At 38.8% G+C, this 24,696-nt stretch overlaps 1 protein-coding gene, 1 long non-coding RNA gene and 1 other non-coding gene across 3 annotated transcripts in view; 2 read left to right on the top strand and 1 right to left on the bottom strand.

Moving 5' to 3' along the window:
- LOC146893730 (uncharacterized) overlaps window positions 1–24,696 on the top strand; it is a 133,889-nt gene that overhangs the window by 103,408 nt on the left and 5,785 nt on the right. The window lies entirely within an intron of this gene.
- Window positions 541–24,286, top strand: LOC125396537 (uncharacterized). Its single transcript, XR_015002597.2, has 2 exons — window positions 541–631; window positions 22,838–24,286. It is a non-coding gene; the product is annotated as an uncharacterized LOC125396537 (long non-coding RNA).
- Window positions 22,835–23,133, bottom strand: LOC146893727 (signal recognition particle RNA). Its single transcript, XR_015002906.2, has one exon.

The following is a 24,696-nucleotide window of genomic DNA, read 5'->3' as shown; positions in this document are numbered from 1 at the left end:
ACCAGTGATGGTCACAAGGGGCAACTCCCTGCCTCTCAAGATCACTCTCAAGGTCATAATCAGTTAGTTCCAGAAACACAGCATTCCAAAAAATATCAATGATAATCACAAGGGGGGAAAATCCCTGTTTCTCAAGATTATTCTCAAGATTACAATCTAACTTTCTCTTCAGCTAGTTCCTGAAACACTGAACCGGCTAATCCTAGATTTCTGATTCTTCCCTCCCTGCTTAGATTTTTGGCTCTATGTTTTCCTGATAGCGGGATCTGGATTTATCCAGGTCTTTCATCTAGTTTAGTTAATTTCCTGAAATTGTATGCTTCCTTTTAAAACCAAACCCATTGATTTACATTAACAAGAGACTTGCTGTTGAATTTGGCATAAATCTCCAGCCAATCTGGGATAGGTCTGTCTTCAGATTAGAAATCAGTGCTCCACCATGGTGCTGAGTTCCTTCTGTTTACCTGGTCCCATCACTAAGAGATCACCAGCCAATCAGAGCCTCCAGCAGACCCGCCAGGCAGATGGGAGGGCTCTTCCGGGAGCCAGACTTCCGGTTCAGCTCTCTCGTGCACTGCAGTTCGGCCTCTCTTCTAGGCAGATAGAGTGTCAGCTGGGCAGCTGCACCATGGTGAGTGAGAGGTTGCTCTCCACAGATGGAGGAGAGGCTGGGCTTGGCGAGCAAGGGTCTCGTGCACTGAGGCTCGGGCTCTCTTCTGGGCAGATAGCGTGTCAGCTAGACAGCTGCACCATGGTGAGTGAGAGGTTGCTCTCCACTGATGGAGGAGAGGCCGGGCTTGGCTAGCAAGGGGCCAATGTCCCTAAAGTAGGTGGAGCGGCCGCTGAGCCTCCCGGCCGGTGTGGTGACTGGGTGGGAGCCGGCAGGCAGACAGATTTAGCATCTTCCTGCCTCTGTAGTTCTAAACTTGCAGCTCTTTGCTGGCAGCCTCTGAATCCCTTCATTGCCCGGGCTGTGTATGCACAGAGCAGAGCATCAGGAGCCGCAGACGCTAGTGTCTGTCGTGCTTATATTTTTGCATGTGGAGAGAGATCACCATATTTGGCAAACGCGGAGACTCCTGGAGTCTCCTGGGTCTTCAGAAGTTCTGCACTTTTAACATTTAGGTTTGGGATCCATCTGTAGTTAATTTCGTGCACCTTGTAAATGGTTTCTCCTGTGTAGAGTAAGCGCTCCTCTAGTAAACTGTGATGTAGAAGAGTATAGTTGATAATATAATTAATGGTATAAGTATTTACTGCTTCTTAGGAGACATTAAGTCACACAAAGTAGAATTTAAGTGAGGGAGGGCTGCATCCCAAATATCCAAAGATGAGTAGCTTGCACACCATGCCTGTAAGAGATTGGTATCATGAGTTGCAAATATTGTTAACCAGGATTAATCGGCCATTAAGGTACATTCCTGTAACAAATGAGACAACCATGATTTACAACCAGAAGACCCACTTCTCCATCAAAGGCCTGTGACCTACTCAGGAGCTGTTATGGGGTCACAACCTTGGGTCCCAGGAGAGTATAACAATTCTAGAACAGCTGGATTTTTCAACTCTTAGGAAAGCAGTTGTGACTCAGTGTCCTCTGTGCTCATTGAGGTGGACTTGAATCCTGTCTGCAGCCCCACAGGGCATTGCCCTTGCTATCCTCTTCGATAACCATCATACATTCTTAGATTACAAGTTTGCTGCTCTACCGAGCTCAAAAATTACCAGTTTGAGTCATACAGTGCGACTGTTCATTGCAGTAACAATAAAAGGAATTTCATGTGGAGCATAGCTTCTCCCTTCAGACCAGAAAAGTAGGAATGGTGCACTGTGTTCGCTGGAGGGGGTAAACACACTGGACAATAGTTAGATCTTAGACTGAAGTTTAAGACCATGTACTGCAGGGGTGTCCATTACAAAGAAGGACCTGATGGGGCACAGTGAGTGTCTTAATATGTAATTGCCATCGTACATCAATTCCTTCCTTGTGAATGAAGACAGACACTGGTGGGTGTACAGTTTAGGGAGGAGAGCTTGAACTCCTAAGTATTTAGTTTCCGATTAGTGAACTCTGTCATGAAGTTATGTTCAATCCTGGTTGACATAGTGAAGTCAGTTCAGATGTTTGTGACACAGGCCATTGGCTGTAACTCCATGTGTCCGCTTACAGCACTCAGAAGCTAACATTTTACATGGGACAAAGTCATCAGGAAAGTGCTTACTCTGTTTCAAAGTCAGTATCACTGTGTGTTCAGTTATTTTTATCATTTTAAGAAGTGAAATATTGGTTATCATTTTTTTAGATTTCATTTTCTTCAATGGCATGACTGGTATAATCTGTTTCTATTTTCCAGTGTTTTGCAGTTTTTGAATTTCATTCTATTTTTAAGTGCTGTTTATTTATTCATCAGTCATTTATTTATATAAGTTTGTAGTAGTGGTTCTCAACCTGGTGGGCCACGACCCCTTTTGGGGGATCAAATGAACCTATCGCAGGACTGACCTAAGACCACCAGAAAGTGGTACAGATATTTATATTATCATTCATAACAGTAGCAAAAATATAGTTATGAAGTAGCATTAAAAATCATTTTATCAGTGGGGAGATCACTACATCATGAGTAACTGTATTAAAGGGTCACAGCACTGGGAAGATTGAGAACAACCGGTTTAGATTAATATCTCCTATAGCTCAGGTTATACTATGTAACTGAGAATTGCTGTGAACACCTAATCCTGCCTCTGCTACCTAGTGCTGGAAAGACAGTCCTGCAACTCCTACCAGGCTGGACCTTTACTGGTCTGTGTGAAGGAGAAATAGATCAGTGAATGAATATCTTCCAATTTCTCTAGATTTTATTGTGAATTTACAAATGATGTGGGACCCATGTTAGAAATGAGTTCACTGTCTAACTGTAAAGCCAGTGTAGTCACAACTGACAAAGGATGGGCTCTTGCTTCCCTGCTGTGATGGTAGTTGATATTAGCTGTGAGTAGTAAGGTGATCAATTTTAGATGTTCCATAAATGTCCTGTCTGACAATTTCATGGGTCCACAGACCACACACAGGACCCGGTGCCTTGGAGGAGGAACAGGAAGTACTCTGGGAGAATGGAAGATTTTATTAAACTACAAATTTCCCAGATTACGGTCTTGTCTGACTATAATATGAAAGGACAAACCGGGAAGATGTTTGCTTTTTGAGACATTCAATCTCTGCTTGCCCAGTAGGGTAACTGCTAATGTAAGCCCAGTTCGGTGGTCCTAGAGAGACTCTGGTTGGTAATTAGGAACACCAGAGGTAGTTTCCAGGTTCTTTCCAGGATTCTCTTGTTCTGCTCTTGGGAGCTGTAAGAAGGAGCACAAGCCATGCCATGGTGAATGTAGGAGCAATTGTCCCCAGACCAAGAAGAGCAGGTTGGCTGAGCTGTCAGAGCTGCTTGGATAGGGATGAGCCATGAGTCAGACAGGTTCTATTGTTCTTTGTGGTTACCTGGGTGTGGCCTTTGGCCTCTGAGCTTTGTTGAGAGTGCAGGAGACTATGAGCTTGTAATATTGTTGCCTCACACTATGTAATTGAGAAATGCTTTGAAAACCTATTCCTGTCTCTGCTGCCTAGTGTTGGGTAGGTAGTCCTTCAACTTCTTCAGGACTGGACCTTGACTGGTCAGTGAGAAGGAAAAATTAACCAGGTGATGAGTGACCTCCAGTCTCTCTGACTCTCAGTGTATGATTATAGATGAAGAGGGTGAGTACACAGGTCAAGCTTGAAGCTAGTAGATTCACAGTGCAGAAAGGGAGAGAAAGAACAGTGGTTGAGAACTTTCCTACATCAACAGTAGTTGAGATTAGCATTGCAGAACCAGGTAATCAATTTTAGGTGCTCCACAAATGTCCTGATGGTCATCTTTTGATATCCACAGACCAGGCAATAAAGAATCTGCATAAAGAACTGAACTTATCATGAAACCAAATAGCTATAGTTACTGTAGTTCAACCAAAATAGATCTGTGTAATATGTGGCCCTGTCTAACAGGGCTGTTATTTTACTGGTTTTAAATATACACCCTGAGATAAAAGGTTTGAGAAATCTTTGATGTGCTCTAATATAAATCCCTTGTTTCTGAAGCACATAGCCATATATCCTGTTTCAACTTTTTAAAATTATTTTTTGAGATTATAACTATATCATAACCACATTCTCTTATCTGTCCCCAAGCCTTATCATGACCCCGTAATATCTTCTAATTCATGCCCTGTTTTTCTTTAACAACCGTTGTAATTGTGACCCATGTTTGGCTGCAGGATTTCCCAGGTATGAAGTGATGGGTTGGCTGCACTGACATTGGGTGTGTAATGGAATGTGCATACAAAGGACCATGTGCTTTGGATGAGGAACATGGTGTGCTCTAGGAAATTTGATGAATGTGTACTAAAGTACAAACTTTCTGGACTAAGACCTTCTCTTTTGGGCTGGGAGGGCAGAGCAGGAAGTACTGTGCTGTCTGAGTCATTTGATCTCTGATCACTTTTTAGAGGAGCTGATAATGTTCTGAGGCACATCATGGTGGCTTTAGCCAGTGAGGGACTCTGGAAAATTTTAGCAAGCAGAAATAAAAGTGGCAGGTAGATGGCAGGTTCTTTCCAGGATTCTTCTCTATTTTTGTTGTAATGAGTTTTAAGGAAGACCACAAGCTATGCCATAGTGAGTGTAGGGTGTGCAGAGAATGTCTTTTGATCTGTCATTTCTGCTTGGATTTGGATGGACCATGTGCCAGGCTGTGGTTCTGTTGCTCTATTTAATGACCTAGGCAGTGCTCCTTGTCCTCTGAGCCTCCCTGTGTATGGATTTCCTGGGGAGAAGGAGACTCTACAGCTCTGGCATGGTAACATATTATGCTTGTAATCTCACTGTCTAGTGTACACTCAGAGTTATGCTTTTGGTGTGCAGTGGGAAGACAGATTTGAAAACTGATAATCCAGTTTCTAGAAGTTCTGAATACTGCAGTCTAATTTCAAGTTTGTCTTATAAATGTTGCAAGTAGTTTATAAGCTGGTAGAACTACAGTGATGTTGATTTAGCAATGCATGATTTAAATGTTTCTAAGTTTCTGCTACCACCATCTGCAATGGTGTGATTCATTGATGTTTAGTTCCTGGCAACAAAGAGAGTTTCTGAGCTGCAGAGGTTTCTTAGGTGTGTATGGTGTTGGGCAGGTAGATAGGGCAGAATCTATGTCTTGTGCTATAATCCATGTGATAGCAAGCAGAAATTATTTTACATTGTTTTGGGATTGGGCATCAGTGGGGCTGGGTTTTCCTGAAAATACAAGGAGGTCTAAGGGGCTGCAGAACCATAGCAGGAGATCATCTCTTTTTGTAGAGAGGGCTCTAGAGCATGGGGTCTCTCTGGAAGAAATACCTATAGCTGGAAGGTCTGAAACAGGGTCTGAAACAACCATTTAAGGGTCACTTTGAGGTAATTTTGGGAAAATTGTGAAGTCTTTATTTAATTTCTATATACATAGAATCATAGGTAGCTGGATAACATTGGTCAAAATCACACGTTTCCTAAGTTTCCTTTGGTCTTTTGATTAATAGCTGGCTGTATTTTCCTGCCTTTGTTCTTGGCTTTCTCTCCATTCTCTTTATTCTTTCCCAAATATCATACACATTCTTGATTGATCAGCTTTGTGGTACTATTTTTTTCCCAAGACAGGGTTCCTCTGTAGCTTTGGAACCTGTCCTGGAACTCACTCTATAGACCAGGCTGGCTTCAATCTCACAGAGATTCTCCTATCTCTGCCTCCTGAGTGCTGAGATTAAAGGTGTGTGCCACCGCTTCCCAGAAGGAAGTCATATTATCTCAGTCTGTGTACTATTTTTCATAATCCCATTGATTACTCTGTGTGCTTCAATATGAATGTAGCTTTTTAATCAGCTTTTCTGTTATAAATTGTTGGGAATTGTCATTGTACTGTTATCCATTTATGGAGCAAATTTAACACACACATCATCTTTATATTGATGCATCATGTTTCCAAGGATCATTTATTTACTTCTTTACTTCTTTAGGTTTTGTTGCTCTTGTTGTTAATCTGTGAGAGACTTTTGGTTTATTGGATAAACAATATTATGGATGTTGGCAGGTGGCTCAGCACATATTCATTTTGGAGGTGACCTGAGTTCAGATACCCACACTTAAATTGTGAGGCTCATAAGTCTACCATTTCAGATCCAGGGCATCTGAACCCCTCTTTTTTGTGTTACTTTATACATATGAAAGAAATTTTCACTCTTGTACAAATATATGCAAAAATAGCAGTAAACTTGTTTTCAAAAGTGCTTGTGACTTATGAAGCAATTAGAGTAAAACAAGTTGCTTTAGGTGTACACTGATTCTTTAAAAATCTGTTATCTTGCATCTTGTTTTAAAATGTTTTCATTTCCTCACTCTAATTGCAGACATACAGGCAAACATCAATCAAGGGTAGCATATTGGTGTCTAAGTGATTCTAACAGACATACTTTTCTTTATTGTAAGATAATGAGATGTTTTTTAGTAGTCAAAATTATTTTCTACAAAGTTAAGACATGAGAAGGTTTCAAGTGAATCTCTCCAATTTTGGTGGAACAACCCTCCTCACCTGGCCATTATCTATTATTGGTAAAAGATAAAGAACTGAAGTGTATAGGATGAGTGCTGGTAAGTGATTTCTTAGAGTTTTATTTTGGTTAGAATCTTGTAGTTTTTATTTAAAGGACCATAATGTGTCTTTGTGTTGCTGTTTGTCAGTGCTACCCTTTTATGTTATTGATTTTATTAATTGTTATTTAAGTTTTTTGCTCATTTTCTGGAAAATAATGGTTTCACCAATTTTGTTTTCAGGTTTCTCATGTTATGAGTTCCTTGAGTTTTTGTTTGTTTGGAAGTTTCTGTGGAGAGACAGTTTTAGTTTTCTCTTCTTTATCTTAGATGTTTGCCTCTTTTCATTTCCTGGCATATATATGTTCATGTTTGTGTTTTTGCTGCTTAAAGATCTAAAGGCAATGTACTAATCATGTTTAAAAACTTCTTGTGTATTATTATCTCTTTCTTCTAATTAGCCTCAGCTATCAGCAAGACATAGCTTAGAGTGATCTGAGATAATACCAGTTGAGAATATGCCTAGATCAGAATACCTGATTAAGGTATCTGAGAGAGATTGTGTTGATTTTGATTGATATAGGAAGGTTCTTCCACTGAGTTGGCAGTATCTCTGAACAAGCAGCCCTGGAATAGATAGGAGTGCTAGCTGAGCACATGACAGAGACAAAGGAAGAGAAAAAGCCAGAAAACAATGTTTCCATATGTTTTGCCTTTAGTTATTAGTTTGAGTATCTATCCTAAGCTGTCATAACGAGGAATTGTGAAATAGGGTTAACAAACAAATAAACATGTTCATTACCTGAGTTGCTTGTGATTGCATAATTTAATAACAGCAACGGAGAAGAAAGTTAGAACAAAAATGGGACTCAAAGTGGATTTTGTTGCTGTGAAAGACCTGGGAATGTTGACTCTGAGAAGAATGCTCAAGATATCAGAAAACTGGACAAATAGCTTAATCAGCTTTTCTTGTAGAACCTAGAAGATGGGAATGTTGAGAGTAATGACAGACAGTGGAGATCAAGGTCATAGGATATTAGTGGACAGTAGGCTCTTCAGGGAACCATGGAGTTGGCCCAACTGGCTTGAGAGACCTGTATCATAGGTTTTTCAGGTTAAAGTCCGTGATTCCTGGATCACAATATACCTCCCAGTTCCTGACAGACTGTTGCATTCCCTCAGGCAGTAAAGCACTGAGACTGATTTGTGCTTCTTTGTATGATCCCTTAGTAGTCAAGGAATCATGAAGGCTTAATAGTACAATTGAACTTAGATACTAGTCTTGTGTATGTTGTATAGCTTGTAAACTTCATTATATCCTGGTATAGACAGAGAATGCTTGTTCATTTCCCCTCTGCCCAGACTTGTAATAACTATACAGAAATTGTATTAATTATAAGACTGCATATCCAATAGCTTAGGCTTATTATGTAATTTTCCCATCTTAAATTAAGCCATTTTTATCAATCTGTGTATTGCCACATGGCTGTGGCCTGCCAGTAAGGTTCCATCCAGCATCTGTCTCCTTCAGTGGCTACATGGCATCTCCCTGACTCTGCCTTCTTTTGTCTTCTATTTCTGCTTGGAATTCCCACCTTGTTCTATTCTGTGCTGCCATAGGCCCAAAGCAGTACTTATGTTAACCAATGGGAATAAAAACATATTCACAGCATTCAGAGGGGAATCGCATATCACCTCCCCTTTTTTTTATCTTAATAAAAGGAAGGTTTTAACTTTGATTTAGCAAAATTACATATAACAAAACAATTATCAAGCAAGAATTATAGTTACAATATTTTGTCCATGTATATTATGGAAATTATGTATATTAAGGAAAATACTTTTCATCTATTCTATCTTTGTGAGTCTAAAGTTTTATATCTAATGTATCTTTTATAAGTATAAAACTGTCTTTCTACAACTCTATCAAAGACTCCAGAAGGATATATATTACCTAAGTAATTATATGTACCTCCAATACTCTATAATTAATAAAGACATCTTGCTGCCTGGACAATCACCCAAAGATGAATACATTGGGGCATCTGTCTTCAGTCTACAGGCTCATAGTGTCTGGCAGACTTATCCATGAAGCAGAAACATTCAAAGACAGTTCCACCTGTATTGGCAGTTTCTTATTTACTTTTTTTCTTTGTCCTGCAGAATGTCTAGCAGACTCTTTCATGAGGCAGGAAATGTTTCATCCTCTTTAAGCAACTTTATCAGTCATTTTTAGGTCCTGCATGTCCAATTTATACAACATACCATCAAGCAATCCAGGCAAGAGCAGTTTCATGCCCAAATGTCTAGCCTTGTCACATTGAAGGTAAATTCCATAATGAGTTTCTTCAATGCTCATCAACCTCTCAACCTCTCTGAAATAATTGGTACTACCAGAAGGAGACATGTCACACTATCATGAAAAAGTCTAAGCTTTTAAAACATTTAAAATGCCATATTCTGTATGTCTTTGAAAGATTTGAAGAATACCTATCCATATGAAATATATCTGTGTACATCTAGAAAACCTAACTAACATGACTGCAAGTTTAACCATTATATTAAATGACTATCTATTAATTTGTATTTAGTTATACATTGCATCTTTTTTTTTAAAGTTTTCTTATTTATTTTTTTTATAAAATTTCCACTTCCTCCCCTCTTTTCCATACCCTCCCATTCCCCCCACTCCCTCTCCTCCTCCCTCTCCAGTCCTAAGAGCAGTCAAGGTTTACTGCCCTATGGGAAGTTCAAGTTCCTTCCCCCTCCCTCCAGGTCTAGGAAGGTGAGCATCCAAACAGACTAGGATCCTAAAAAGCCAGTAAATGCAGACGAAACTAGACCCAGTGCCATTGTCAATGGCTTCTCAGTCAGCCCCCATGTCAGCCACATTCAGAGAATCCAGTTTGATCACATGCTCATTCAGTCCCAGTCCAGCTGACCTTGGTGAGCTCTCATTAGATCATTCCCATTGTATCAGTGGGTGAAGGCATCCCTCTCAGTCCTGACTTCCTTGTTCATGTTCTCCCTCCTTCTGCTCCTCATTTAGACCTTGGGGGCTCAGTCCAGTGCTCCAATGTGGGTCTCCGTCTCTATCTCCATCCATCATCGGATGAAGGTTCCCTCTGATCCTGCCTTCCTTGCTCACGTTCTCCCTCCTTCTGCTTTTCCTTTGGACCTAGGGAGTTAAGTCCAGTGTTCCAATATGTGTCTCTGTCTCTATCTCCATTCATCGCCAGATGAAGGTTCTATGCAAAATATTCATCATATGGTTATGGACCAAGGCCAGTTCAGGCACCCTCTCCTCTGCTGCCCAGGGAACAATCTGGGGACCTATCCTTGGCCCTAAGAACCCCTTTAGAATCAATTATCTTGCAAACCCTAAAATGGCTCTTTTAGTTGAGATATATACTTCCCTGCTCCCATATCCATCCTTCCTTTCCCTCCCCATCCCATTCCCCCAAGCCATTCCCAATCCTCCCGCTCTCCCTTCTCTCTAACCATCTCCTCTTACTTTCACCCCCCAACCCCCTGTACACCCAAGTATGCCTGGCAATCTTGTCTACTTCCAATATCCAGAAGGATTACTATATGATTTTCTTTGGGTTCACCTTTTTTAGCTTCTCTAGGATCGTGAATTATAGGCTCAAAGACCTTTAGCTATGGTTAGAATCTACTTATGAGTGAGTACATACCATATTCCTCTTTTTGGGTCTGGGTTACCTCACTCAGTAAAGCATTTTCTATTTCCATCCATTTGCATGCAAAATTCAAGATGTCATTGTTTTTCACTGCTGAGTAAAACCCTAATGTGTATTTGTTCCACACCTTCTTTAACCATTCTTCTATTGAGGGGCACCTAGGTTGTTTCCATGTTCTGGCTATTACAAATAGTGCAGCTATGAACATAGTTGAACAAATGCTTTTGTAGTATGATAGGGCATCTTTTGGGTATATTCCCAAGAGTGGAATTGCTGGGTCCTGAGGGAGGTTGACTCCCAGTTTCCTGAGAAACCGCTACACTGATTTCTACAGTGGCTGCACAAGTTTGCATTCCCACCAGCAATGGATGAGTGTTCCCCTCACTCCACATCCTCTCCAGCATAGGCTATCATTGGTGTTTTTGACTTTAGCTATTCTGACAGGTGTAAGATGTTATCTCAAAGTTGTTTTGATTTGCATTTCCCTGATCGCTAAGGAGGTTAAGCATGACTTTAAGTGTCTTTTGGCCATTCAAAGTTCATCTGTTGTGAATTCTCTGTTCAGTTCAGTACCCCATTTTTTAATTGGGATAATTAGTGTTTTAGTGTCTAGTTTCTTGAGTTCTTTGTATATTTTGGAGATCAGACCTTTGTCTGATGAGGAGTTGGTGAAGATCTTCTCCCAGTCAGAAGGTAGCCTTTTTGTCTTACTGACGGTGTCCTTTGCTTTACAGAAGCTTCTCAGTTTCAGTAGGTCCCATTATTCATTGATTCTCTTATTGTCTCTGCTACTGGGGTTCTACTTAGGAATTGGTCTCCTGTGTCCATGTCTTGTAGACTACTTCCCACTTTCTCTTCTATCTGGTTCAAAGTGGTTTAGATTAATGTTGATGTCTTTAATCCATTTGGACTTGAGTTTTGTGCATGGTGATAGATATGGGTCTTCTTTCATTCTTCTACAGGTTGACATCCAGTTATGCCAGCACCATTTGTTAAAGATGCTTTCCTTCTTCCATTGTATACTTTTAGCTCCCTTGTTGAAAATCAGGTGTTCATAGGTTTGTGGGTTAATATCCGGGTTTTCTACTCGATTCCATAGGTCGACTTCTCTGTTCTTATGCCAATACCAAGCTGTGCATCTTTAAATGAACTGAACAAATTTAATAACTTAAACAAGAGCACATATTTATTTAACAGAAGTGACCTTAAATTTGTATCAATAGACCAAAATATATACAAATGCGAAGTATTATCTTTATATCATATCTCCTTTTAATGTAAACAAACTTTTATAACCAATATTTGGGAATTTTGAAGTAGTTCTCTCCAAACTGCTCTCTGCTTTTAGTTGGGTGAAGCATTTTTGAGGGTTCATGGAGACCCATCAGGGGATCTTGGTACATCCAACCACCTTATACTGGAAGGAATCCACAGGTTCTCATACTCTGTAGAAACAAAAGCAGAACCTCCTTTCTAAAGCAACATATCCTTAGATACAAATTTTAAAGTCAAGATACCTTTAAAATATTTATGTTGGTTTGGCTTAGCTGCCTGTACAATGAAATACTGATGGAGGAGGGTTATCTGTCTATTGTGTTATTTTCATTGGTCAATAAAGAGACTGCCTTGGCCCCTTGATAGGACAGAAAATTAGGTAGGCGGAGTAAACAGAACAAAATGCTGGGAAGGGGGCTATGAGCCAGACACCATGGAGCCAGCCACTAGGTCAGACATGCTGAATCTTTTCCGGTAAGCCACTACCTCGTGGTGCTACCACGAGATTATTAGAAATGGGTTAATATCAAGATATGAGAGTTAGTCAGTAACTAACTCTCTAGAGATAATGGGCCAGGCAGTGTTTAAATGAATATAACTTGTGTCTTATTATTTCTGGGGCTAAGCTAGCTGTGCGGGAGCCGGGCAGGATGAAAAGCAGGCCTGCCTGCAGCCCCTCACTACAAAATACTTCTCTGTACCTAGCTCATTCACAGTCAAAAACTCAAAGAAAACACAATAATATACAGAATCTAGACTGTCTGTGTCTTTCCCATCTTTACATGGCTTATTTTTCTTTACTCTTTTAATTTATAACTGTCTTCTCTCTCCCAAACTTCCATACATTTATATACTGTGACCCATTTACAGGTCTTTTTTATCTGAATCTGGGTTTTCTATTGTATATTTGTAATTATTTACTGAACAGAAGACATTTCTTTAAAAGTGCTGAACAGGCATGGCTAGGACCTACTCCTCAGCCCTGCCTGCTTGCTCTACTTAGTCGAACATGACAGGTTTTTTATTGCCAGCTCTGCCCCAGCCTCAGGGACATGGCATGTCTATGTCTCCTTTAAGCAATCTGTACCATGCTATACACAGACATAATTTAAGTGCAGTATCTCCCAAAACAGTCAGAGCCATTTGTGCCAGCACAAACCAGGAAGCCCTTCCCTTAAGAAGCTGTGCATCCTTTGTTGCCAATGCTGAGTCAGGAAAACCTCTCTCATAGGAGCTGTGGCACCCTTGCTTGCTGACAGTTAACAAAACCCATCTGGAAAAATATGTGGCAACCAAGAAGTCTTGCTTAACTCTGTTCTTTTATGTCTAGATTTTAAAAAAACTCTCTCAGATTTTATGTTGATGTAGTTACCTAATTTTGACACCATTTTGTTGACAGAGGCTGTTTGTTTGTTTCCTGACTGCCCAGAAATAATTGCACAGAAACTACATTGATTGCAACACTGCTTCCCCAATAGCTTTGGCTTTTATTAATCAACACATTTTAAATTAACCTATTTCTATTAATCAGTGTATCACCACATGATTGTGACTTGCCAGTAAGGTACAGCATCTGTCTCCTTCAGTGGCTACATGTCATCTCCCTGACTCTGCCTTCTTTTCTCCCCTATCTCTGCTTAGAATTCCCACCTTGCTCTATTATTTGCTGCCATAAGCCCAAAGCATTTTTTTTAACCAATGGGAATAAAAACATATTGACAGCTTGTACACAGAGTGGAATTCAACATCATCCTGAAAGCTACGACTGTATTGATCATAGAAATTACCATTATCTTCTGTTTTTGAGAAATAAAAACTGTGAGTGTTCTCAATAATACAGTCACAGCCTTGTCTTGTTGTGGCCTTTCTAGCCAAAGTCTGGCTTAATTCCTTATGGCACCATCAGGTGATCTTAGCTTGGTACACAAGCACAGGTACTTAGAAGACTTCATGAAAAAATTATCTAGAGATCATTTGTGTGATATTTTTGTGCTAATCTTTCTTATTCTCTCCATGTCCTGAAAAAGTGCATAGGCAGAATTACAAAGGAATAAACTGATTTCCTGTACAAAATACTGCTACAATTAGATGATTATTACTATGACTCATTCAGGTCTACAGCGCAAAACAAGAAGAAAGAGATGACAAGTGTAGCTGCAAGTTTTCCTCCAATCTGCCAGCTCCCAAATAACGATTCAGAGGCTTATATTAATTATAAATATTTAGCCAATGACTCAGACTATTACTAGCTAACTGTTACAGTTAAATTAACCAATACTTTGTATATTTCTGCTTTGTTACCTGATTCATGACTTGTTACCTCCCATCTTGTTCCTCCTGCAGCTCTTGGTGTCTCCTTGACTTCACCTGCTTTCTCTCTGTATCTGTTTGGATTTCCTAGCTAGCTATATTCTGCCCTGTCATAGACTAAAACAGCTTTATCAACCAATAAAAGCAACTCATATTTGCAGTATTCAGAGTGATATCGCACATCAGAAGTGTGTTTTGATAAGAACAACAATACTAGGTACTTTCAGATGGCAGTCCAGTGGTTAAAACAATGCAGAGTTAGTTTGTCAAGGATTTTAGCACCATTAAAGGGAAGAGCCAGGCTGTACATTTGAAGCCTAGGAACATGCTCCAAGTGTAAGACTGCATCTAACTAAACCCTTAACTCTTAGGAGTACACAAAGTAATTCCTTGTCCCAGGGGCAACATCCTATAAAACTTGCAGCAAATTTGGTCCAAGTTTGGTAGGGTCCATCAAATCTTGGCAGTATTACCTATGTCATACTGATTCAGAAAACAAAAAAATGCAAAATATAAAGGTCATGGATTCTTCTTTTGTGATCATATCATCACTATTTTGCCCATGTATGTTTGGCAGAGTCAGAGCCTCAGTAAAGAAGAGATTGTGAGAGTTCATTACATGAAGTGGTGGAGATAAAACTGGGTCACATTTCAGACCACAGGATGTTGAGACACCCAAGCTATGGGACATCTGCCCTGGAGAACTGCATAGGGGTGTGGAAGTAGCAAGAGTGAGATATATGAGAGGTTGCAGGGTGTTCTGTGATATTTTGATCATATTTTGATGAAAGCATGTTTGGGGTCAGAGAACAGAGTTTAGCTATTTACTGACCAAAAGATGTCATAGAGGTTTGGAGGACTGTGGATACATAGGAGACTAGAAGTAGTAAGGTTGGGCTGAGAGAGGATCTTGATCTTTTTTGGATAGAGGAATGGGAAAGAAAGATTCACTGGTGGCTTTTCCACTGTTTCTCTGATCTTTTGGGTTTTTACTCCTGATATCAGACTCCCAATTTTTATTGGTAACAATTAATTAGTTAATGTTTCATCTGTCCTCCTAAAAGATATACTTAATAAACAGAAAGGAATATGAAGACACCTAGATAGAAATTACACAGTAGTTTATTAACTTTAATTTTTTGATACTAATGAAAAGGAAATGGCAGCTGTGGAGAAAGTTAAAAGTCATAACCTTTCATTTTTTATTTAGACAAAAAGGAAATTAATTGAATATGTGTTACATCCATTTATGCTGTGGAATATTTGTTTTAACTCTGTGAAGCTGTGTCACTTTGCCTGCCTAAGACACCTGATTGATCTAATAAACATCTGAGTGGCCAATAGTTAGGCAGGAAAGGGATTGGTTGGGAGGCCAGGCAGAGAGAATCAATAAAAAAAGAAAGAGAGAAGGATTGAGGACCAAGAAGAGACGGAGGAGAATGTCGGGGACCAGCCACCCAGCTTCACTGTTAGCCACAGAGTAAGAAGTAAAGAAAGGTGTAGAGAATAAAGATAAAAGCCCAAAGGCAAAAGTTAGATAGAATAATTTAAATTAAGAAAAGCTGACAAGAACCAAGCTAAGGCTGGGTGTTCTTAGGTAGGAATAATCCTCCAAGTGATTTATTTGGGAGCTGGGTGATGGGCTCCCTAAAGAGCCAAACAGTAGGAAACTAACTACAGGATGGATCATCTGTGGATATATGCCTAAGACTGGTACAACAGCATCCTGGGGTAGATCTATTCCCAATTTTCTGAGGAACTGCCATTTTGATTTTCATAGTAGCTTTATAAGTTTGTAAAAGCTTTTTCTCCCATAGATAAGCAGAGTGATATAGCTAAAGTGTTGCTCAGCTCATGCCAGTCTATATTTTAAGACTTTTTCAATGACTTGAAATGATTAGGCTTGTCCATATCCCAATTTCCAATTTGGGAGGCTCAGATTCACCTGTTTCTCCAGATTCAGGGGATGTGACAGTCTCCTTCCTTATATGTCACCTGTATACACATGGAAGACATTCTTTCTCACACATAAACCTATACCATATGTACTGTGGGGATAAACTTCCTTTCAAAAATCTTTGTGACTCATAAAACAATTAAAGCAAAACAAGTTGCTTAAGGTGTATAATACAAATCATACACTGTTTCTTTAAAAAATTTATTATGTTGCATTTGGTTTGAAAAAAATTTTTATTTCCTCCCTTTGAAGCAGACTTACAGGCAATCTTCAGTCATAGGAAACAAGATGATGCCTAAGTGATCTTAATGAATATAATTTTTTATAAGAGAATGAGATTCTTTTAGTTATTAAAACTTTTTTATAAAGTTAAAATATCTGAAAATTTTGTACAAATTTCTCCAGTTTTGGTGGAACAGCTTTCCTCAATCCATTTTCTATTATCAGCAAAGGAGAGAACTAGAGTGCACAGGATGACTGCGGGCCAGTGATGTCTTCTTATTTAATTTTCGTTTGTAACTTGTTATTCTTGTTTAAGGAACCATGTTATGTATTTGTAGGCCTGTCTTGCTCTGCCTATGATACCATCTATATTGTTGATTTTATTAATTATCATCTAAATTTATTGTTATTTCTCTAGAAAATGATAGATCTTCATCATTATTTTTCAGAAAATTTACTATATTATGAGGTCCCTAAGCATTTCTTGGTTTAGGAAGTTTCTGGGGAGAGACAGTGTTAGTTTTCTCCTTTTGGTCTTAGAGGCTTATTTTTCCTCATTTCTTGACCTGTCTGTGTTTTCCAGTTCTTCATGTTTGATATGGTTAATATATTGATTTTGTGTTTAAAAAACCTTCTCAACTTTTATCATCTCTACCTTAATTAGCTTCAAGTTTTAACTTGATATAGATTAGAGTCATCTGAGAGAACATCAATTAAGTCTTTGCCCAGGTCAAAATTGCTACTTAATATGTTTGTGTTGATTGAGGATTGGTGTGGGAAGACGATTCTCTTCCACTGATGGTTTCAATACCATAAGCAAATGGGACTGAGAGGGATCAGAAAGCTTGCTGAACATGAGAGATTGACTAAACAAGAGGAAAGTTCAGTAAGCATTTTTCCCTGTGTCTCTTGTCTTCAGTTCCTAACTGGAGTTTCTATCCTAAGCTTCCACAATTGTGGGTTGTGATCTGGAAATATCAATCAAACAAACCTGTTTATTTACCTCATATACTTTTATTTAGAGAATTTAATCACAGCAAGAAATGAACAAATTAGGTCAAAATGTGGTACACAAAAAGTGATTTTTTTTTTTGCTTGGTAGAATGTGGAAGATATTAGGACTTTAGATGGCAAAAGCCATAGAAAACTATACATAGATCTTAATTAACTATTCTTGTAGGACTAGGAATATGGGGGGGGTGTTGAAAGTAATGCACACAGTGGTGCTTGAGTTTATAGTATTTCAGTGGGAAATAGACTTCATGAAAAATTTATCTGTGGGTCATTTGTATAATATTTTGTTCCCAAATCACTCCAATGTTTTTCCATTCACTGAGAAATTGAGTAAGGCAAAATTCAAAAGTAATTGGGTGGTTTCTTCAGCAAAGTATTGATTCTGTTGGGTGTTTATTTTTGATGATTTATTTAGGTCTACAGCAGGAAAAAAGTCGTATAGAAAGAAATGAAAAGTCTGTTTTGTGGAGAAAAACAACACTAGGAGGATTGAAATGGGAGTCTTGTGGTGAAAGAGGGAGAAAATTTCAAGTAGTTTAGAACCATTAAATAGGAGGTCCTTCTTCTCATTTGAAGCCTAGGAAGGTAAATTAGGGTAAGATTCCACCTATCTAAGTCTTCAATTTCTCAAAGGAATAGGCAACTTGATTCCTAATCTGAGGAAGCTACTTCATGCAGATGCTGCTGGAACTCTGATCCAACCATGGTATCATCCATAATAACTTAGAAGCCAAATTATGGGGGTGACCCATGTTGTATTTTTTTCTGGATAAAAGAAAGAAGCAAAATGTATAGATCATAGATTCTTCCTCTTTAGTTTCAATTTAGCACTGTTGCATCTGTCTATGTTTGGCAATCAAAAACTTAGTGAGGACACTGTGATAGTTCATTTCATGAAGCTGTGAAGATGAAGACAGAGCTGTATTTTTAGATGATAGGATATCAAGATACCCAAGCTATGAGATATCTGCCATGGAGAACTGTTTGGCCTATTAGCTCAGGCTTCTTATTAACTAGCTCTCTCATCTTAATCCATGTTTATTAATCTCTATATCACCATGAGGCTGTAGCCTACTGATAAGCTTCTGGGGTGTTTTTCTGCTTAGGCAGGTACATGGCATCTCTTAGACTCTGTCCACTGTCTCTCTATATCTCTTCCAGCCTGGCTATATCCTGCCTTGCCATAGGCCAAAGCAGCTTTATTCATTAACCAATAAAAGTAACACTTATACAGAAGGACATCACGCATCACTTTTCTTATAATCTATCCCAACTGCAGTTTCCCCTCCCTCCATTCCCTTCAGTCCTCTCCACTTCACCCTTCTCCATCAGATCCACTGAATCTTTATTTCCCTTCAGAATAGAACAGATCCCAGAGATATCAATAAAGCCATACATAGCAAGTTGATATGATAGGCACATATCAAAGACTAGATCAGTCAACCCAGTAGAAGGAAAAGGGTTCCAAGAGCAGGCAGAAGAATCAGAGACAACCCCCACTCCCACTGTTAGGAGTTGCACAAAAACACCAAGCTACACAATGATAACATATATCCAGTGGACCTGGTGCAAACTTCTGTGGGCTCCATGATTGCTGTTTCAGTCTCTATGAGCTCCTATGAGCCCTACTTAGTTGATTCTGTGGCCTGCGTTCTCCTGTGTCATTTTAGTTAGGAAAGATTTTGACTATGAAATTGTTTGAATTTTTTTTCTATGCCTTTGGGGTGAGATTCTTTTCCTCCATTTCCTATTATTCTTTGTATTGGTCTTTTCTTAGTGTTTCAGATTTCCTGAATGTTATCTTTCAGAAAATTTTTGGTTTAACATTTTCTTTAACAAATATATGTATTTCTTTGATCATGCTTTTAAAGTCTGAAATTCTCTGTTGAATGTCTTATTTTCTTTTGGTGAAGCATGCCTCTGTAGGTCTTATTTGATTACATAGGTTTTCATTTTCACAATTTCTTCAGTTCATATATTTTAATTGCTCCTATTTCTATTTTAGGTCTTGAACAGATTCATTCATTTCTGTCAACTGTTTCTTTGTTTACATTTTGGCTTTCTTTAAGTGGTTTATTAATTTCCTCCAATAGTTCATTTATCCTTTTTCTGCTTTTTTTAAGGAATTCATTTACTTTGTCTTTAAGGACTTTTGTTATCTTTATAAAGTTGGTCTTAATTGTGCTTCAACTGGGTTGGAATATTCAGGACTTGCAATAGTAGGATTGTTGGAATCTGGTAGTGACTTATGGCTTTGGCTGTTGTTGATTGTGTTTTTATGCTGGTGACCAGGTATTAGTCTTTGAGGTATTTGTGGGCCTAGGTACCAATTTCTCAATTTGTCTTTGTTGCATGGGTGTTTTGCTCCTTGGTTTCTATTTGCTCTCTAGTTTTCTGCTTTATGTGGCCTATGGTTGAACAGGGCCTCTCATCCCAAGTTAGGGCTGGAAATCTTACAGATGGTGTAGCTTTTTATCCAGAAGGGAATGTCTGCCCATGTTTGGGCCTGAAAGGGGAGGAGAGAGTAGGCAACTTGGAGATAGTGTTGAGGGGGATTGAGAGAATGAGAAAGGTCAGTTGGAAGGAGCCCTACATAGACTTCTTGCAGACAGTATGTGGGTCTCCACCCAAGTTGAAGGCTACAGCACAGAGAAGAGGAGGGAAGTGGGATTGGGGATAGTGTTGGGATTATTAAAAGAATGGAGGAAGTATATAGCCAAACCTCAGTGAATTTCTGGTAAGTGGCATAGGTTCTGATCCAGCAGAGTCTTTACCTGAATTTTCCTACCTGTTTTTTGGCGGATGTGGCCTGCATTTGAGCAGAGGCTATGCATCTGATATAGGTGTGGTTACATAGTTTGGGAGTAGCAGCTGTAGAGTTGCTGGAGGATTGTGTCTATGGGAATGCAGGGAGTGTGAAAATTTTATAGGCTTTTGGTCTGCCTATTTGTTCTTCTGACTGGTGTGACATACACATGAGTCTGCCTAAGTTGGGAGGTATAACACAGTCATATTCCTATTTTTATGAATGGGAATATGTCCTGTGCCATTATATGTTGTAAATATTTATTAATTTTTTATTTACAACATGTGACAGTCAAGAGACTGTCTTAAGTGTCAGAAGAGACTTTGGACATTTGTGATGTTTGGGGTGCTACAGATTATGAGGATCATTGAACTTAGACTAAATGCAGTTTTATTTTATTTGTATTTATTCTTCTTTCATACTATATATCCTGATTGAATTCTCCTTTTCCTCTACTCATTCCAGTTCCTCCCCCACCAAATCCCCATTCTCCCAGTTCCACTGCTTCCTTTTCCCTTGAAAAAAAAAGGTGCAGAAGTGCAGACCTCCTGAACTAGGCAGGAACTCTTCTTTCAAGGCTAGACAACATAATGCAATAGAAGTAAAAGGGTCCTAAGAACAGACAAAAAAGTCAGAGACACCATGACTCCTACAGTTAGGAGATTCACTATCATCCCAAAGTAAACAACCATAGCATGTATGCAGCCATGAAAACTCTTGAATTGCTACATCAGCTTCTTTGAGCCACTATATGTCCTACTTGATTGTGTGGGCTATGTTCTCTTTATTTCCTCAACCACTGAATGCTCCAATACTCACACCCTCCTTCTACAAGATTCCTAGAACTCAAGCTAATATTTGGTTAGGGATCTCTTCATGGGCTTCTATCAGACCCTGGAAGAAGCCTCTTTAATAACAAGTAGGCCAAGTACCAACCTATGATTATAGCAGGAAATAGTTAAGAATCATTTTATTGATATTTTTTTCTGGTCAGCTGTATTTGGTCTACCCTTGTTCTCTGAACCATTTGAGCTCTAGTTCCTTACCATCTAGGCAGTGTCAGTTATGGGCTTCCTCTCACAGCATGGGCTTCAAGTTAGACCAGTCATTTATTGGCCACTAAGGAAGCTCTGAGTCATCAGTGCCCCAGCATATCTTGCAGGTCATACAAGTGTGGGTTGAATGGTTTTGTAGTTGACTTGGTGTCCCAGTCCCACTGGGAGCTTTATGTGGTTACAGAAGATGGCTAGTTCAGCCTTTATACTCTTGATTACTGGGAGTACTCACTAGGGTCTTCTATTTTCATCATCCTCTCAAAATAGACTGGTGCCACAAGGAGCAGATGTGTTTCATTGTCATGAAAAGTCTTAATGTCTTAAAACATTTTAGATGCCATATTCTGAAAGTCTCTGAAAGATTTGAAGAATCCCTATTTGAAATACATCTCTGTACATCTAGAAAACCTAACTAACATTAGTATAAACTTGAGTATTGCTATCATAGATGACTCTCTACCTCTTTGGTAATTATATATTACATGTTTAAATGAGGTGCACACATACAATACCTTAATCAAGTGCAGAAATACACATAATACAATTGACCTTAAATTTATATCAATAAATCAAGATCCATACCATTGCAGATTTCTATAGCATATCCCCCTTTAAATGTAAAGAAACATTTATGAATTGTATTTGGGAATATGGGTATAGTTCTCTCCAAACTGCTTCCTGCTTTTAATTTTGTGAAGTAATTTTTGGGGGATTCATGCAACCTTTTGTTTGGTCTTCATCAAGCCACATTAGTCTGGAATGATTCCACAGGTTCTCATCTTCTGTGGTAACAAAAACAAAACCTCTTTTTCCAAAGCAACAAATTCTTAGACCCAAATTCTGAAGACATGCTACCTTTAAAGTATATGTGTTGGTTATTTAACTCCTTTACAGTCAAAAAATTCAAAGAAAACACAATAAAATACATAATCCAGAACCTCTGTATATAGTCCATTTTTATGTGGCTTATTTGTTTTTATTCTATTACTTTTTACTACTTATTTTATTATCTTTTTACTCCTTTATGATTGTCTGTACTATGTATTTTTAAAGTCTTCATTTGATTGTTTATAAACCATTTACTTCTTTTTATAACTCTCTATTATTTTTACTCTTTCTCCCAGGCCTATGTACATTTTTTAAACACACTGTTTTTCATTTAGAGGTCTTTTATGTATGAATTTGTATTATTGTGCAGCTGTAATTCTTTCCTGTTCTGGAGTGCTTCTTAAAATGCTAAACACTTCTTATGAACTTAAGCTGTGCCTGCTTGCTCAACACAGACCAACACGGCAGAGGCACATTTGCTGCCTCTGAGAACCATGTACATTACCCAATTTTCAGGCATACATGGGATCTAAGTTGCCATTAACAATCTTCTCACAGACCCCATAGCTGGTCCTCCAGAAGGAGTCAGAGTTGGCCCTGACAGCATAGCCCAGAAAGCCAGCATTTCAAAATGGTGGAACATTTTTTTATGCTACCTCTAAATCAGGAAAACCTCTCTTAAAGGTGCTGTAGCATGTCACCAGTAAGCAAATCCTATTTGGGGAAATAAATGTGACTAAACTTCCTTTTTTTTACTGTCTAGAATTCCTTTCCAAGCTCTCTAAGATTTTAAGGGAACTTTAGTTGGCCACATGGGCACCAGTTTGTTATGGGAAGCCACTCGTTAGTTCCCAGCTTCTCAGCCTGAAAATAACCACACAGAAACTGTATTAATAAATCACTGCTTAGCCCATTAGCTCTAGCTTCTTATTGGTTGACACTTATTAATTTAATCAATTTCTGTTAATTTGTTTTTTTTTATTTTTTTATTTTTTATTTTTTTATTTTTTTATTTTTTTTTAGAGACGGGGTCTCGCTATGTTGCCCAGGCTGGAGTGCAGTGGCTATTCACAGGCGCCATCCCACTACTGATCAGCACGGGAGTTTTGACCTGCTCCGTTTCTGACCTGGGCCGGTTCACCCCTCCATAGGCAACCTGGTGGTCCCCCGCTACATGGAGGTCACCATATTGATGCCGAACTTAGTGCGGACACCCAATCAACATAGCGCACTACAGCCCAGAACTCCTGGACTCAAGCGATCCTCCTGTCTCAGCCTCCGAGTAGCTGGGACTACAGGCGTGCACCACCACACCCGGCATTTCTGTTAATTTGTGTATTGCTATGTGACTGTGACTTATGAGGTAAAGTTCTCAGCATCTGTCTCAGGTAGGGCTCCATGACTTCTCTCTGACTCCACTTTCATCCTCCCAGCATTCAGTTTAGTTTTCCCAACCCACCTTAGATTTGTCCTAAAGCTCTGTTATAGTCCCAAAGCAGTTTCTTTATTAAACAATGATAATCACAACATCCAGAAGGGAATCCCACAATATGTGTTTCTATAGCCTCAACCCATTTCCTGTTCTTTGTGCCTACTGTCTTGGGGTTGAAACTAATCCGTCAGCTTTCTTTTGCTGTCATAACTTCCCTACCATCATAAACTCTATCACTAAATCACACATGATTCAGTAGAATTAGCTGCTATTTGGGCCTAAGGTGGTTTGGTAGCCTACTGTTTATATTTTTGTTTGTTCATTTTTGATGACAAAGTTTGTGGGTGTAGCCCTAGCTCTCCTGAAAGTAGTGCTATATACCAGGTTGGCTTCAAACTCAGAGAACCTCTGACTCTGACTCCCAAGTGCTGGGATTAAAGGTGGGCCAGCATTCCTGACTTTTTTGTTTTTATATTGTTGTATGATGGTTTTGTTTTTATCAAGCATATGCTGTTGTAGTGAACTTCACCCATATCTTATATTTTATATTTTACAGAGTGTATCATTATTTTTCCCAGGATGGCAATGTATTCATGACATTAATACTGCCTGTGTCTTTTGAGTCATTGGATTGCAGGTGCATAACCTTCTTTCTGCCTGTTTTGTTTGTTTTTAATTTGTATTTTAAAAGGAGTATTTAACCTGTATGCGTGGATATGCACCATGTGAGTACCTGGTCCTTACATTGATCAAAAAAAAATGATACTAGAAACCTTGACCTTGAAATAATGGATAGATATGATCCTTCATGGAAGTCCTTGAGTCCACAAGCAAGCAACACCAGGAGGACTCTTTACTGTTGATCCATCTTTCTTGCTCTGTGTTCATTATTTGTAATCAGCATATTAATTGTTATTATTTTCAATTGTCCATTTGTAACTTTTTAAACACACAGTGCCTTTTAGTAAAATCTTATTTATGTTTCAGTTTAAATTGGGATGCTTCAGATTTCTGGTTGATGAATAAAGAGTTGAAATGAATGCATAACTTTTGTAGAAACTTCAGCAATAGACTATGAGTTATTTCTAAATTTTATGTTTGATTGATTTTTATCATGTGAAAGAGGTATTTAACATGTATTTCTGGCTGCCATAGAAGTGATTGTGTGGACTAGGCTGGTATTCAACTCAGTGACAGATAGACATACATGCCTCTGCCTTCTGAATCCTTGGATTAGAGGACTCAATGCATCCAGCTTTTTCATCATATTTTTCTTTTTTGTAGTTAGAAATTAATCATACATATAATCTCTCTTATCTGTACTCTGTACTGTTGATCTGTTTATATATCTTTCATTGTTGGTTAATAGGCCTTTCTCTTGCAAAATGATATCCCATTCAACGGGTTCATAAATGACAATGGTGAACTTCGTATTCAGATTGCTTCTAAA

Source organism: Myodes glareolus, chromosome 8 (assembly GCF_982192425.1).
Source record: "Myodes glareolus chromosome 8, mMyoGla1.1, whole genome shotgun sequence".
Lineage (NCBI taxonomy): Eukaryota > Metazoa > Chordata > Mammalia > Rodentia > Cricetidae > Myodes > Myodes glareolus.
The sequence above is the reverse complement of the archived record's forward strand: the minus strand, read 5'-3'. Positions and strand labels throughout refer to the sequence as shown.